This window comes from Leptinotarsa decemlineata, unplaced genomic scaffold (genome assembly GCF_025532065.1).
Source record: "Leptinotarsa decemlineata unplaced genomic scaffold, Ldec_3_MD MMD2_tig00000218_RagTag_RagTag, whole genome shotgun sequence".
NCBI classification, from domain to species: domain Eukaryota; kingdom Metazoa; phylum Arthropoda; class Insecta; order Coleoptera; family Chrysomelidae; genus Leptinotarsa; species Leptinotarsa decemlineata.
Window position 1 is genome coordinate 2,690,847 of NW_027412545.1, and position 14,451 is coordinate 2,705,297.

General features: G+C 33.6%; 1 protein-coding gene across 1 annotated transcript in view; it reads left to right on the forward strand.

The window, feature by feature from the left end:
• Positions 1–2,343: 2,343 nt before the first annotated feature.
• Positions 2,344–14,451, forward strand: part of corn (microtubule-binding protein cornetto) — a 100,492-nt gene continuing 88,384 nt past the window's right edge. Inside the window, exon 1 of the mRNA XM_074173266.1 lies at positions 2,344–2,659. The gene's annotated coding sequence lies outside the window, so the exon portion shown is untranslated. The remainder of the gene's footprint in view (positions 2,660–14,451) is intronic.

Genomic DNA, 14,451 nt, shown 5'->3' on the forward strand with positions numbered 1-14,451 from the left:
CATTCGTTGGAAAAAGAAAAAGTGATGCATTATTGGTTTTCTTACTTTCTTTATATTCATCGATTTTTTCAATTTTTTTGGCTAATTCTGGTCCGACTTTGGTGTAATGAACAATAATAAAGCTATGTCCCATGGATTATTTGATCCTACATATCCATCATTCAATTCCATACAATTTATGTCTATCGAGATGGGAATTACGATTATTTCATTGACAGCTTCCCACAATACCATTGAGTTCTCTTTGTCTGAATTTTATTTTAGTAAAAGACTATTTTTGTTATTTTTATACTCTGTGTAGTCAAGTGAAGTGTTTTATTATTTGGATCTTTTTTAATTTGTGATACTTTGTATTTTTTTATTGCTCGATTTTACTAGTGATTTGATTATCCAGTTTTTACGTTTTTTCTCATTTCCAATGAACTTTTCGGTCGCCCCTTGAGATTCTATTGGTTCGAAGACTTCTTTCCATTGGTATTCTGAAAAATCTCTGTGGATATGTTCTAGCTTTTTTACTCCAGGGAGAACAAATTGGAGTAGGATCGTGAAGTGATCAGTTATGCAAGTTTGTATTGTCATTGGGAGACTGGTATCATAATTGTTGTTTTTTAGCATGTATGAAAATGTGATCTAGACAAGTGATAGATTGTTCCTGACATCGCGTTGATGAATTTATAGCTGAATTGAAACCGTGTTCATAGTGGGTGTGTAAGTAGTTTTGACAATCATTATTATTTTCTTAAATATCGATTTTTATGTCCCCAATCAAAATATTGTACTTATTTCTTTTTTGTTCACTAAGTACTATACTGAGCTCTTCTAGGAATATGTCAATAGAAGTCCATGGGGATTTATAGAATGCATTTATGATGATTTCTTCATTATCCAGTATGGCTTTGAGGCATATCATAATAGTACCAATAACTTCATTCAAGTCATGAGACAGGTAAAGTTCTGGATCCCAATTGTAATCTGTTTCTGTATTTGTTTTTGATATATACTATAGCAGATAATACCTTTTCACAAAGTTATGTGGATAAGAAAAGCAGTAAATGCTTCAGTGCTTCTTCTGATAATTCTCTATATTTTTTTATTGACCCAAAACTTGATGAGGAAGATTCTTTGAAATTACGTTTCAAAGCTAAATCACTTGATATTTTTATTAATTAATTTTCCTGTACCGTTGTCAAACCAATGATATCTAAAACATCTGTGTTGAAAGAGTCTGCTAGCCAGTTTTCATTTATCGTGTTCTAGAAAATAATACCGAAAAGAAGATCTTGAACCGCGAAGGTGTTTATCTTTTACTTGCGTTGGAATTATTTCCACACCAAAGGATTTCAAAAACGCTACCAGTGTAGGAAAGTGATTATAATTTTTTTTCTACGATAAGCCCAAAGGTCAATCTTTTTTATCATAGTTTCTATTTCATCTTCAATTTGGAAGATATTGTTATCTCTTCCTTGCAGACTTAAATCCAGCTCGTTAAGAGCACTGAAGGTATCAGCCAAATATGCCACCATTGTGTGAAGTTATTGAAGTGATCAGCTTGTTTATTGGCGACGCCTACAGAATTCTTCAAAAAGAAACTCAGCTTAGCTAACCAGGAGTTCGCGTACCACAGGTTGAGAATTATGTACCAGATCATTGTCTAAGGATAAATCCTTAGACAATGACCAGATAAAAAAATATATACTGATTACATCACTGGCTTACTCCAAATGAACACATTTCATTTCATTGGTTCGGACTTCCATTGTCTAATATGATATAAATTGATTTGAAATCCCTGAAATAATCTATAAAAATTAAAATTATTAACAAGAATTGACAAATTTTAAAATATTCCAAGCCAAGTTACTTCACATCATCTAAATGAACACGTCGACATCTACAGTCCGATAGTGAAAGTGTAGGAATTGAAACAACAAATCGGTCGCATATTCACTGGCATCATTTTAAATTCAACCTCGACATTAACAAGGTAGATGGCGCCAGGAGTCTCCAAATATTTATATTGTTTTATTTGAAACTAGGATCATTGAAAATATTATATGAAAAATTATCCCGCATTTGGAATCATCCTAAAAGTTGCAAAACATTAGTTTTTCTCTGATAGAAATGAATAACTGGGGTAGTTTATCGGCACCAAAAAGCTAACATAATTTACAATGTTGCGTTAATTTTTATTACTTCACAAATTTCCGAGAGAATTTCCTTTTATACCATCTCAAAAAAAATACACAAACCCTGTATGATCAATTCAAAGCTCGAAAGCTCCCAATACCCCAGTGCGCATGTAGATTATAGACATTGCACATTGGCGAATAAACCGAGGGACAATAACATCGAGCGCCATGCTCTTTCCCACCCAACTCGAAGTAAACCGAATCAAGAGAAAAACATTCGCCCAATGCTTCGCATCACAACACTGCACTGACATTCAATAACATACAAAATTGCTTTCAAGCGTGCGGTGCGGTAGTGAGGATTTCGTTAGTTAACCGTTTGTGCCCAATTGTTCATTGTCCAATTGAATAAACGAGTTTATTTATGTGAATATTTCGCGTAATCGTTGGATTGAACCGTGTTTTAATTCATTAAAAATTCTTCCAAGGCCCTACGAAAAAAATTGTTCAACTTTTGGATTCGATTTGAGGTGAGTTCTGATAAATAGATAATAACGACTAATGTTCCCCATGCAGGAAATTCAAGAGGTGATATAAATAATAATAATTCATACTTACATATCGAATAATTTTCACTGCATTTATTGTTGAAATTATATAAATTTGTCCTTGTGATGAATGATGTTCCTACTTAATTTGCTAGTATACCTACCTTGTTTTGCATGCCCAATTATTCAATTCACTTGGTTTTATTTTAATATGAGGGTGTTATCAATCTATTAGATCATTTATCTTCTATATTGTGTCACATTTAACATTCGACAATTGTCTTAATGGGTAATCAGGTTTCGGTATATTAAATACCCTCTTTAAAATCATAACTCCTCTGCAGCTGTATTATTTACCAAAAATGTACCTGTATGCAAATGCCTGAGAAGACCATTTTCAGGAATTCCAAGTAATCCAAGCAGTTCCAAACTTACTCAGTTTGGAACAAAAACATTGCATTTTATCCTATATAACTGACAGCCTAACACTCTGTTTATTGAAAAACTTTACATCCCCAACAAGGGCGTACCGAAAGGGTAACTGTCAGGATGCAACCTGATAATTTAAGACAGTTTGTACTACTTACTTCGGTTGCATTAAAAATGGGTTTTCATATTTTAATCTTTCATGAAATTTTCTTTTTCATACACCTTTATGAATGTCTGTACAAAATCCAAGATCACTTACATTTTTGGAGACACAAAAAATATTCAAAATTGAATTTTGATTTTTATGATAACTATAAGCTCTGGTCCATTGAACCTTTAGAGGTAACATCAATTTGTGTTCAAAAACAAGCCGAATTTCGTGAGTTTTGTGAGAAATGGAAATCGAGTCGAATTTTTTTTTTAAGTAGGTGAGTATATAATTTACAGCTCCCACCATCACTTTTTTGATTAATACCTATATATTAGACATATTTTAAACAAACGAATCAATATCAATCCATTTTCAGAGATATATTTCTCATAACTATTATCAATAATGCAAATAAACATTTGAAGTGTGAACTTCTTAGAAAGGATTGAGAAGTAATATAAATCAATTCGCAGAAACTGAAGGGAAATCACTTTATAAATAATTTTTACCAAACAATGTAGACTTTGACAGTCACAAAACTAGACATGATTTATTTGACTACCTTACATTGTAAAAAATGTCTGTAGCAAATCATATAAAAAGTTGAGAACTGTGAATATAAAATATTGCTCATAAACAAATACAGTTTGATTGGTGTTTAGTATAACGTGACTTGAGAGTGATTCAATTACAAGTTGACCAAATAAATACCTCAAAAATGAAGAGAAATATTATGATTTATAGTAGTTCTGTTATGAAAACTCCTGTTTCACGATGAAATTTACCTCTATTTTTGTTTTAATTCAATCAACATGCCTGTTTCAAAAACAGATCAAATCGTGAAGTGTAGTTTTTGAAATTACTATGGATCTTCATCAAGTAACGGCCGAATCAATCAGAAAAAAAAATACCCATTCTCAACAAACAAATTGATCAACGAAAATTTCCCAAATTTTTTGAACTATTTATTGAAAAGGAAATACTTTTAGGAGAGATTAGTTTTCGAGAAAAAACCTATTGGAATTTCTACTTCTCCATCAACGTATAAAAAGTGGGGAGACTAATAAATACGCCACTAAAAATCTTCAGCAAAGGGTTTGGTTGATTATTTAGGGTTCAAATTTGTATAGACTAAGTAGCTAGCTTTTGAAATAAGATTCTTTTAATGAGATTAAAAATTTTCAAGACTTCTGGATTTTTCCGAATTCAGCAGAATCCATTTTCGCCCAAAAAAAATTCTTCATTTCTAAAGACATGCGAGAGAACATGATTTCCATCATTTCAGCTATAGTGTGATCCATTTTAACGGTACTATATTGAAGCATAAAAAAACTGGTGCGAAGAAGACCTTGCTGGAGTTTTTTCAATGTTCGTTTTTTATATTGACAAAATCAGGGTGAATGTGCAAAATTTCAATAACAAAATAATAATCCATATCAAAACAAAACCATGATTGTTTGTTTGAAGGTGGTTGACAATGTTTTGTGATGTATTTCAACAGTTCGGACTTCCATTGTCTGATATAATATAAATTGATTTGAAATCCCTGAAAAAATCTGTAAAAAAGTTAAAAAGATTAACCGAAAAATAACAATTTTATTAAACAAAAAACTGAAATTAAAAAGAAATAACATACAAGCAACAACCAAAAAATAAAAAAATTGAAATATTAATAGAAGCTGAAAAAAAAAAAATTAAAAATATTATTAACAAAAAATTGAAAATTAAAATTAAAAGATTCCAAACCAAGTTACTTCACGACGTTTCGATTGTTAGTATCCACAATCGTCTTCGGGTGATAACCCCGACGATTGTGGATACTAATGATTTTTGAAATAAATCAATTAGCCAAATATTTCCATGTGAAATAAATTTACCCCTTTACTTTCTAATACTGATACAATATACATATACCAGTATAATAATCGAAAGAAACATCATTCTTTCAATTAATTATTTTGTATAAACTATACAAGTAAATAATTTGTTTCATTATCTAAGACCTTAAAAGGTGAAAAGTTCAGATAAAATCACATGTTCATTAATTTCACCTCTTAACAACTGCACGTCAAGTAGGTTTAATTAAATGTGAATGGAAGAGGTTGTTAATTATGAGACAATAGGAAAACTGACTAGAAATACTATATGAGCATAAACTTGTGAAGATAATAAGTTTCTCTTAGAAAAAATAAAATTATGCAATTTGTCGAAATGTAATGTGAAATTTTGGGTTCAATGTTTACTTCATACAGCCAGTTTTACGTATAAATCGAATATCGAATAAATTTGCAATAATTTTAGGCTCATTTTGAGCCCTTCATTACTTTATTATACAGTTTCAGTTTTTTGATTTTTATTGTTTGATTAAGCACAGCAATAAAAGCAAAAACAATTAGTTTATCGAATTTTTTAAAATTTTTTTTTGACAAATGGAGTAATCTATAGTCTATTTCAAAAGAGTGTAGAGTAATAAAATCTCATTAAGTATTCAAAAGCGCTACAGGGTGATCCGTCAATAAATTCTGTCACTTCCCTAGTCCGCATTGCAAAATTATGTCGTTTCATAAAGAGCAGGTAGGTATCACCCTGTTTTAAGGGATTTGTCCATTGTTATCGACGGATAAATACTGAGCCAGAGGCGCGCTAGTGGGATAATTGCCAAAAGAATATGCATTCATAAAAATTATATTAAAGGAAATAAAAATTTAATACAGCAGAACAGTGTTATTAAAAAAATATAAAATGTAACAATAAAATATATACGAACCGAAATCGGGAAATACTCACAAACACACACGAACGAACTTTACGTATTGAAACACTTGTGGGGACTTTAAATCAATTTATTCACAAAAACGACAAGAACTTTACTGGATACGTTATTACAATTTGACACTTGAACAATACTAAAACTGTGAACTTCCCTTAACGTTTAACAACACTCTATTTATACCCTAATTGAATGTTCTAGAGATTACTAGGTACAATTTTCGAGAACCTTCCGAGAAAATAATTATTCAGACTACCCTTAATTCTGAACCCTAACCTAAGCAAAAGTGTCACTGTCACTGATACACTGGTCTCTGTCCAGATTGCTTATCCCGCTACAGTATATTTACAATTCAATTAAATTATTCTACATCAGTATAGTCTTCATCCGAAGAACTGTCATCATCCCCTGGTGTTATAATTATAGGGTCAACCACCTGATCGACCAAGTTGTCCAGTTCCCACATTTTATCTTCCTCTTTTAAAACATGCTGGATTGCTTTTTGCCAGTTTTCTGATGTGATTTCCATAATGGCTTGATCAAACAATACCTTGACATCTTTCATTTTAAATGTGGTATTGTGCCTTGCAACATATCCTTTAACTTGTGCCCATATAAGTTCTATAGGATTTAATTCGCAATGATATGCCGGTAGGCGCAGCACAGTTACTTTATACTTTTCTGCTACATCTTCTACGGCATATTTCATGAAGCGAGATTTATGTTGTTTTACTATGGCTAGTAGTTCCTTCTTTACTGAATTCGTCTCAAACTGAATACCTTTTTTTGACAGCCAGTTAATAATTTCTTGCTTTCTCCAAGCTGAAGTTGGTACCTTCTCTAAGCGCCTTGAATGGTAGCTTGCATTATCCATAACCACGACCGAATCAGCTGAAAGAAATTTTAACATTTCCCCGAAGTAGTCTTCGAAGACATCCGAATTCATGTCCTCATGATAATCTCCCGTCCGGCACGACTCAAAGCTTAACAAACCTTCTTTTAAAAATCCGTCTTCGCTTCCAATGTGAGCAATTATAAGCCTCTTCCCTTTTCCCGAAGGCACTTTAATACCCGTCGAAAGGCCTTCTATGAAAGCTTGGCGAGAACTTGTTATATTTTTATCTTGCCACATTTTTTTGACTATATAACCTTCGTTTATCCACGTCTCATCAAGATAAAAAATTTTCTTTTGCTCTCTGCGGTACTGCTTTATAGTTGTCAAATATTTTCGTCTCCAGCAAACAATTTAATCACTTTCCAGTAATAGTGCCTTTCGATTGTGCTTTTCCCAGGCAAAATTCATACTTTTTGAAGTTTTCCATAAAAGTTTTCTGGATATCAAAGGAATATCGTTATCTTGGCTTATCTCGATAAATATTTTTTCAAGAGTGGGTATTTCCTTTTTAAAATAAAACGAATGAACTTTTCTTCGAATGTCACATTTGGTGTCTTCATCTAAGATTTTTATTGGTCTTCCTGATTTTCTCTTGCATGGACTTACCTGGCCTGATATCTTTCTTTCTCGCAATAATTTAAAAATCGTGGACTGTCCAATTCCAGTCATTCGGGCACATCGCTCAACACTTTCTTGCACAGACAAACTAGGGTGATCGTGTTTTATGCAATCATATACATTTAAAATTATAACTTTTTCGCAAACAGATAGCGGAGAATTTTTTACACTTCTTTTCTTTGGAGTAAATGTCCCCATTTTATAACTTTTTCACTATTTCTATATCACAATATCACTGTACGTTTAATTGGTGTAGTAACAATTACTATTATAACTCGAATGTTTAAGACACCATTACAATATATTTAAACCCTTTTTCTTAATTACCTGGGTTTAATAGGTATTGCATGATTGGTGGGCAGGGTCAAAAAGGGATTATTATAATGACATGGCACCTCGGAACTAAGTGTTAACCCTTCTTTGAGAAATCATGCTCAAGTATGTGAACCCAAATTGCATATTAAATAAGTTTACAAGAACCACTGAAATTAATCTTAATCTTTTTTTAAGAAATTTTACTTACCTAAATACATGTAGGTACTTAGTTTTAGACCAAATTACTTCCCAAAAATGGCCTTTTATTATTATCTATGTCTGTAATTTTTAATTTACTTTAATTATTAAGTTTAATAATCCTAAGATTTGCCTACGCCCATGGACGACAACGAAATTCAGGCAAATTTTATGACACTTCATGATTTATTACTCTACACTCTTTTGAAATAGACTATAAATTGTGAATTTCTGGCTCATATAAGGTTCCGTCATTGAATAATGTTTTGCTTCTTTGGATTACTTATTTGGATGATTATCTAAGGCACAAACGATAGACATGAAAATAACTATTTTGAAAATATTTTTCGAGCATGGGAGAAATATAAATGCATGGACCAAATTCTCATTTCTCTCCAATTTTGAATTCACAATAATTATATACTCATTTGGGCTCCTCTATTATCTGTCTCATTTGAGCTGAATATTTGGGTGGTTTTCTCAGGCATAAAGCGGAAATGCATTTTTTGAAAATATTTTTCAAGTATAAAACAGGTTTTTCAAGTATGCTAGGAGAAATTCATAATTCATGATTTCTTCTAATTAGCAATGCAATTCCCTTATATCTCTAATTTTTGCTGTTGACTTGGAATTATATGAATTTTTCCTGGTAATTAATGTAATTCCCTAATATTTCTAAGGGTTGCTGTTGACTTGAGAAATTATGAATTTTTCCTGGTAAGCAATGTAATTCCCCAATATTTCTGAGGGTTGCTGTTGACTTGAGAAATTATGAATTTCTCCTAGTAAGCAATGTAATTCCTTAATATTTATGAGGGTTGCTGTTGACTTGAGAAATTATGAATTTCTCCTAGTTAGCAATGTAATTCACTAATATTTCTGAGGGTTGGTTCTTGGTTCATAAAAAATGTATCCGACTCACTATTTCATCAAAATATCTTGGGCTTAGAATTAATTTAACTTCAGTAGCAATTGATTGCTTGGCAAATTGGCGCAGTGGTTAGTTGCCCGTATCTCTAATCTGAAGTCCAGAGTTCAAAGCCAACCCTTCAAAGAGAAATATTTTCCGTGATCTCGTGAGAGTTTATCTAGTTGAAAGTTGATTGACTGCGAATAGCCATGCTTAGGTGGCTCGAGGTGTTATTAACATAACCTGCCTAAAACACTAGGCTAATGACCATAATAATAGATGCCGTTAACCGCGAGGAAAAATATAGGATTGATGTTTCAGTGACAATTGCTTTAGCATACAATGCTCAATTTTCCTGTGATAACATATAAACACATGGCAGTTCGGCCAAGCAAAAACGAATTAATAGATCTTCAAGCAGGCAGATATCCAGGGTCTCAAATTAGCAACGACGCGGCTTTCTACTCGTACTTCGAGAGTTTATTTTTGATTATAATGGCATTCAAATGGGGCAGATGCATTACACTGGAGGAAATAAAACATAAACAAACTATTTAAAATCCAGATGCAAATGGTACTGTGCAGTAAATAGAATGTATATTATATTAAACTTTTATCTACATTACCTGCTTCGAACAGATGTCGAACAGCAGCTTGCTACATTCCCTATTATAGATACTCGAGTATAAGCTTAGAGAGTTTATTGAATGTAACGTCAAAATAATAAAAAAATCTATAGGGTTTCAAATGACCAAGTTTTTTTGGAAATTATTTTTAGTTATTTGAATGAGTCTTTTGCAAATTTTATAAGTTTATAATAAAATACTGAACAACAGTTCTACTGATTTCAACCTTCAGAAGAAATATTTTGTCAGTTATCATCATCATCATCATTGATTAGATTACGTGCCTAAGTCCAATGACTGATTACATTGCTGGAAAAATCCTCACTTGTTTACTTTGTAGTAAATGTTCAAGAGGTAGCAAAAACGTATGTAAATTTCTGGAACTTCAACTAGGGTTTCCTAATAAGACTAATAACCAGTCCGTGCAAAGCTTATTGTTGAATCACCCGAAAATGGAAATTTTAACAGATGATGATCGACTGTATTGCCAAACATGCACTAAACTAACTGTCTGTTATAAAAAAACAAGTATAGCCGAGGCTCCAGTCAATCAAATAATAAAACTGATGATCTTCAAACATGACTCAATCTCTGACGGAAGCACCAAACTCTTACAAAGGTTCGAAATAGATGAACACTTCAATCTAACAGACCATTATTATAATATTCATGCAGTCATTGTTCACCGTGGTTCTGGCGTTGAATCTGGTCATTATTACGCCTTGGTCAAAGACGAAACGGACTGGTTTAAGTTTGACGCTAGTGGTGTCAGTAGGTGTTCTGGCTATGTATTGAATTTATTGGAGCCTCTGGAGATACCCTACATTTTGTTTTAGGAAAGAGAAGACATTGGCAGATCAATTTCTTCAGATGATGTGGTGGTTTTTCCGGGTTTTCCTGCAGCTGAAAAAACAAATACTCCACTGAAATCAACGAAGTCGCCCCGGAGCGCCAATTAATTTTTGTGGTTGTTTTATAATTTCATGATTTGTATTGAAAAGTTATTTTTCAATAAAACTAAAACTAGGTGAACGAGGATCAATGTCACTAGATAAAAATCAAAATCTAGGATAAGTGAATTAAGATAAAAACTTTGATCATCCCGTATACATCTTTTAGTGTTGTATATATCAACAAAGCGAGTTAAGATAAAATATCTTCTCTGTACCGAATCCTAGTTAATCTCGACTTATATAATACACACCACTGAATTTCCATAACGGTTTTTTTTCTCCTTCAAATTTATTTTCACTTAGGACTTATAAATTATCTCTTCTGAAAAAAGTGTTCGATTCAGTCAGTTGCTTTCCAATTATTCATAGACCAGGATTTAGAAGTGCGATTCACACTGCGAGTTTATTTCTGATGGCAGAGCTATTCGAATGGAACGCGGTGCAGTGATATAAATAAAATATAAACAAACTATTCAGCATGCAGAACTAAATAGCTGCAACTTACAGAGTATACGAGTTGGTTATGGGTTTTTCCAAACAAATTTATTTTAGTTTGTGGTACCAACTTCAGCACTATGATGACGATGTGTGTCTAAAAATTTTTCGTAAAAAATTACAGATCGCTCGAATTCGTCTTATGTTATTTACGGAAGAATTCACTTTTAGTTGATACTGTATTTCAACAAAAAAATAAGCAGAAAGGGCAAAAGAAATGGAAAGCTGTGTCGCGGGATATTCAGTTTGTAGTATCTACAATAGAATAGTTTTATGGATTGAATTTGAACCATAACTTGATTTAACTGTCGACCAGAACTTTCATCGCCGATTTGCCACCCGCCAGCAAAATCCCATCATAGGGGAGCCCAAGCGGGGATTTCAGGATTTACTAAAGCGCGGCAGATTAATATACAGGGGAATACCTTGTACTCGGTTAAGTACCTCCACCAAATATGAGCCTCATATATAAGGCCGCCCGTGAAGGATAAAGGATCAGAAATTCTCGAGCGCGTCAGATTAAGGTAGGGGGAGTTGATTACATGCTTAAAAGTGTATATTTCAGTAATCTGACAATTCGAGAGTGACGTAAAGAAAGGCAGCAAAGTTGTAAAAAAATTAAGTCATTTCGACATTCTCGAACGTAGCAATTTTTTTTTATTTTGAAGGAAATAATTCAAGGATAATGAAAAATATATAACCTGACGATTTCCGCAACCCGAAATAACAAAAATTCGTCGATAAAGTTTAATGCGTGCAGCCGTATGATACCTATATTTCCCTTCCTTTTTAACTTTTTCTCTATCTATTACTTTCTCACTCCGTCCCCACCTGAATTCTGTTGCCATGACGCCATCACAGCTGATCACAGTGACACCTTCGTTAAATTTTTTTGAGCATATTCTTTAATTATTTTCTTATAAATACAAGTATTCCATTTGTATGCTATTTCCTGAGCTTTTCAATTAATCAAGTTGAATAATTTGAAAAAATTGAAAAACATAATTATTTTTCTGTCAGATTAGGCGAATCCCTCTAGATAATCGTCAGATTATGAGACAGCACGTCTAGAACATAAAGATGAACCATATATATTTTAATCTGACGCGCTTGATTATTTCAAAATGGCGAATTTTTTTGCACATTATAATGATGGCCGCGAGTTTGCGTCAGGTCGAAATCGTCAGATTATTAAATGAGAGATTTTTTTGTTGCACTTAACACCCCCTTAGAAAATCTGACGCGCTCGATTAATTTTTTTTTTCTTTTCACTTTAAACCCTTACGTACAACTAACCACCCGCATCATGCAAACGATCAGATCAACATACGAACATTATTAAAAATACGTAGGACATTGATGCTATCAATATCTGACGCGCTCGAGTATGTCCATGCAACAGTATTTGTTTATATATTTACAAACCTATAGCCGCTTGCCCCACCGATGAAAACGTATATATTATCATCTAAGCTTTGCAACCTAATATGTCTCTATGACGCTCGAGTAAATCCCTATTTTGCATCGTGGGCTCCCCTCCTACCATAATTAAAAGCATAAAACACTACGTATGCAGCTTCTAGGGTATAACGACAATGCTGGAGTTTTCTGTTACAATTTGTGATCATTACTTTTCTTGGAGATGTGGGTTGATTTCGCGGTAGGTTCTAAGATGGGGGTTCCATTAAGTATTTATGGTAAGCTTGTTAAGCATATGAGGTATAAGATTATATCCACCTGCATAACGTCGAGAAAGAAAGTCAGATAAAACATCGTGGTTTACTATTCAGGAGTCCTACCTAGATCACTCAGTTCAGATCAGCGGAATCGTTGGTAGAATCGTGCTTTCTTCATTTTCTAACTCCAAGATTATACCGACTCGCCGTTTATCTTAGTTAGACAAATGAATAATGTCCACTCGAAAGTAAATTCAAATTAGTTCTTCGTCTCTTGGTCGCACTGCCATTCCAAGGACGTATGATCAATGTAACGCAGCCAACAATATGGTTTCACGACCGATCGCTTTATTCGAATTTTTCCATGGACTGCTCATCGCAGTGCCATCTGTTGGTTCATAGAACGTCGATGATAAACAGTGAGCGAACAGGGCGGTTATGTCTGTCGAAAATTAGCTGCAGTTAATTTCTTTGGCCGGAATCATCAAGTAAAAGGAGACACTAGTGAAATTTGACGGGGGTCTCGTCAAAGTCAAAGATACTTTTTAGCTAACTAGTGAAGTATTCCCAGCAGACATAACTGTCCTATTCGCTCATTGTTTATCATTGACGTACTTCTAGTGAGACGGTGTTTCCTTGGAACAAACGGATGGGCAGTCTATTGAATCTTGTGATGGCAAACTTTTTCATGGAACATTTTTATAAACGTGCTTTAGAGCGAGCGACCATGAAACCATTTTGTCGGCTGCGTTATGTGCTGGAGAAGATGGGACTTTGGGTCATAGAGTGGACAGGAATTCAATGCACACAGATATATAATGAATAAAACATCCAATCACCAGCCAAGACGAAAGGGGATGCGATTAAAACTTGAGTTGAGAGGATCTGATGCATATGTGAACCTTACCGAGGAACTCAATTTGAAAAATGTCTTCAAATAGAATAGGTATAGGGTATAGGGAAGCCGAAATAGAGCAGACAGTACGATTAAGAAAAGAAGATGCCAAAACAACTCCAAATGAACCTGTTGATGGAGAAGCATTCTTGCCTTATAGGAAGAATGTTACGGACCAGATTGGGAGAAATATGTAGAAATAACATGACATCGATATTCAGGTCAATGAAAATCATCAGAGTCTAAGATTCTGCTGAGGATTCCAGGGAGCCTTCAGAAACACCGGGGTATACCGGATCTTTCGTAACTGTGGATTGGTATACATTGGAACGACGAAGAGAAATGTAAGTACCCAGCTCACAAGAAAAATTGTCGTCTCGGGCATACCGACAAATCAGCAGTAGCGCACTCATAGAAGTTAGCCACGTTATCGCATTTGATGAGACCCAAGTGCTTGATAGAACTCAGAGCTACTACAAAAATAATTTCAATAAAAAAAAACCGTATTTAACATCAATTAACTCAAGCTACCTGCTCTAAATTACATTCATAGAAACGGTTATTTAAATCTACCAATAGAAACGAAGCCAGGTCCACCACCAATGCAACAAAACGGATTAATCAAATCTTGAATGTAGTATCTGCTATGAGCATAACCAGAGCACTTCGTCTGTTGCATCATCCTTTTGGGCAATGTCTATAACAGTAGAAGACGACACAGATAAAAATTTGCAGACCAAGAACAACAAACTCGAAAATAGCTTCGGCACTATTATTAAATATTATATATAAGATAATTAATTAATACTATTATACATCCAACTTCTGCCATTGAATTTGTGG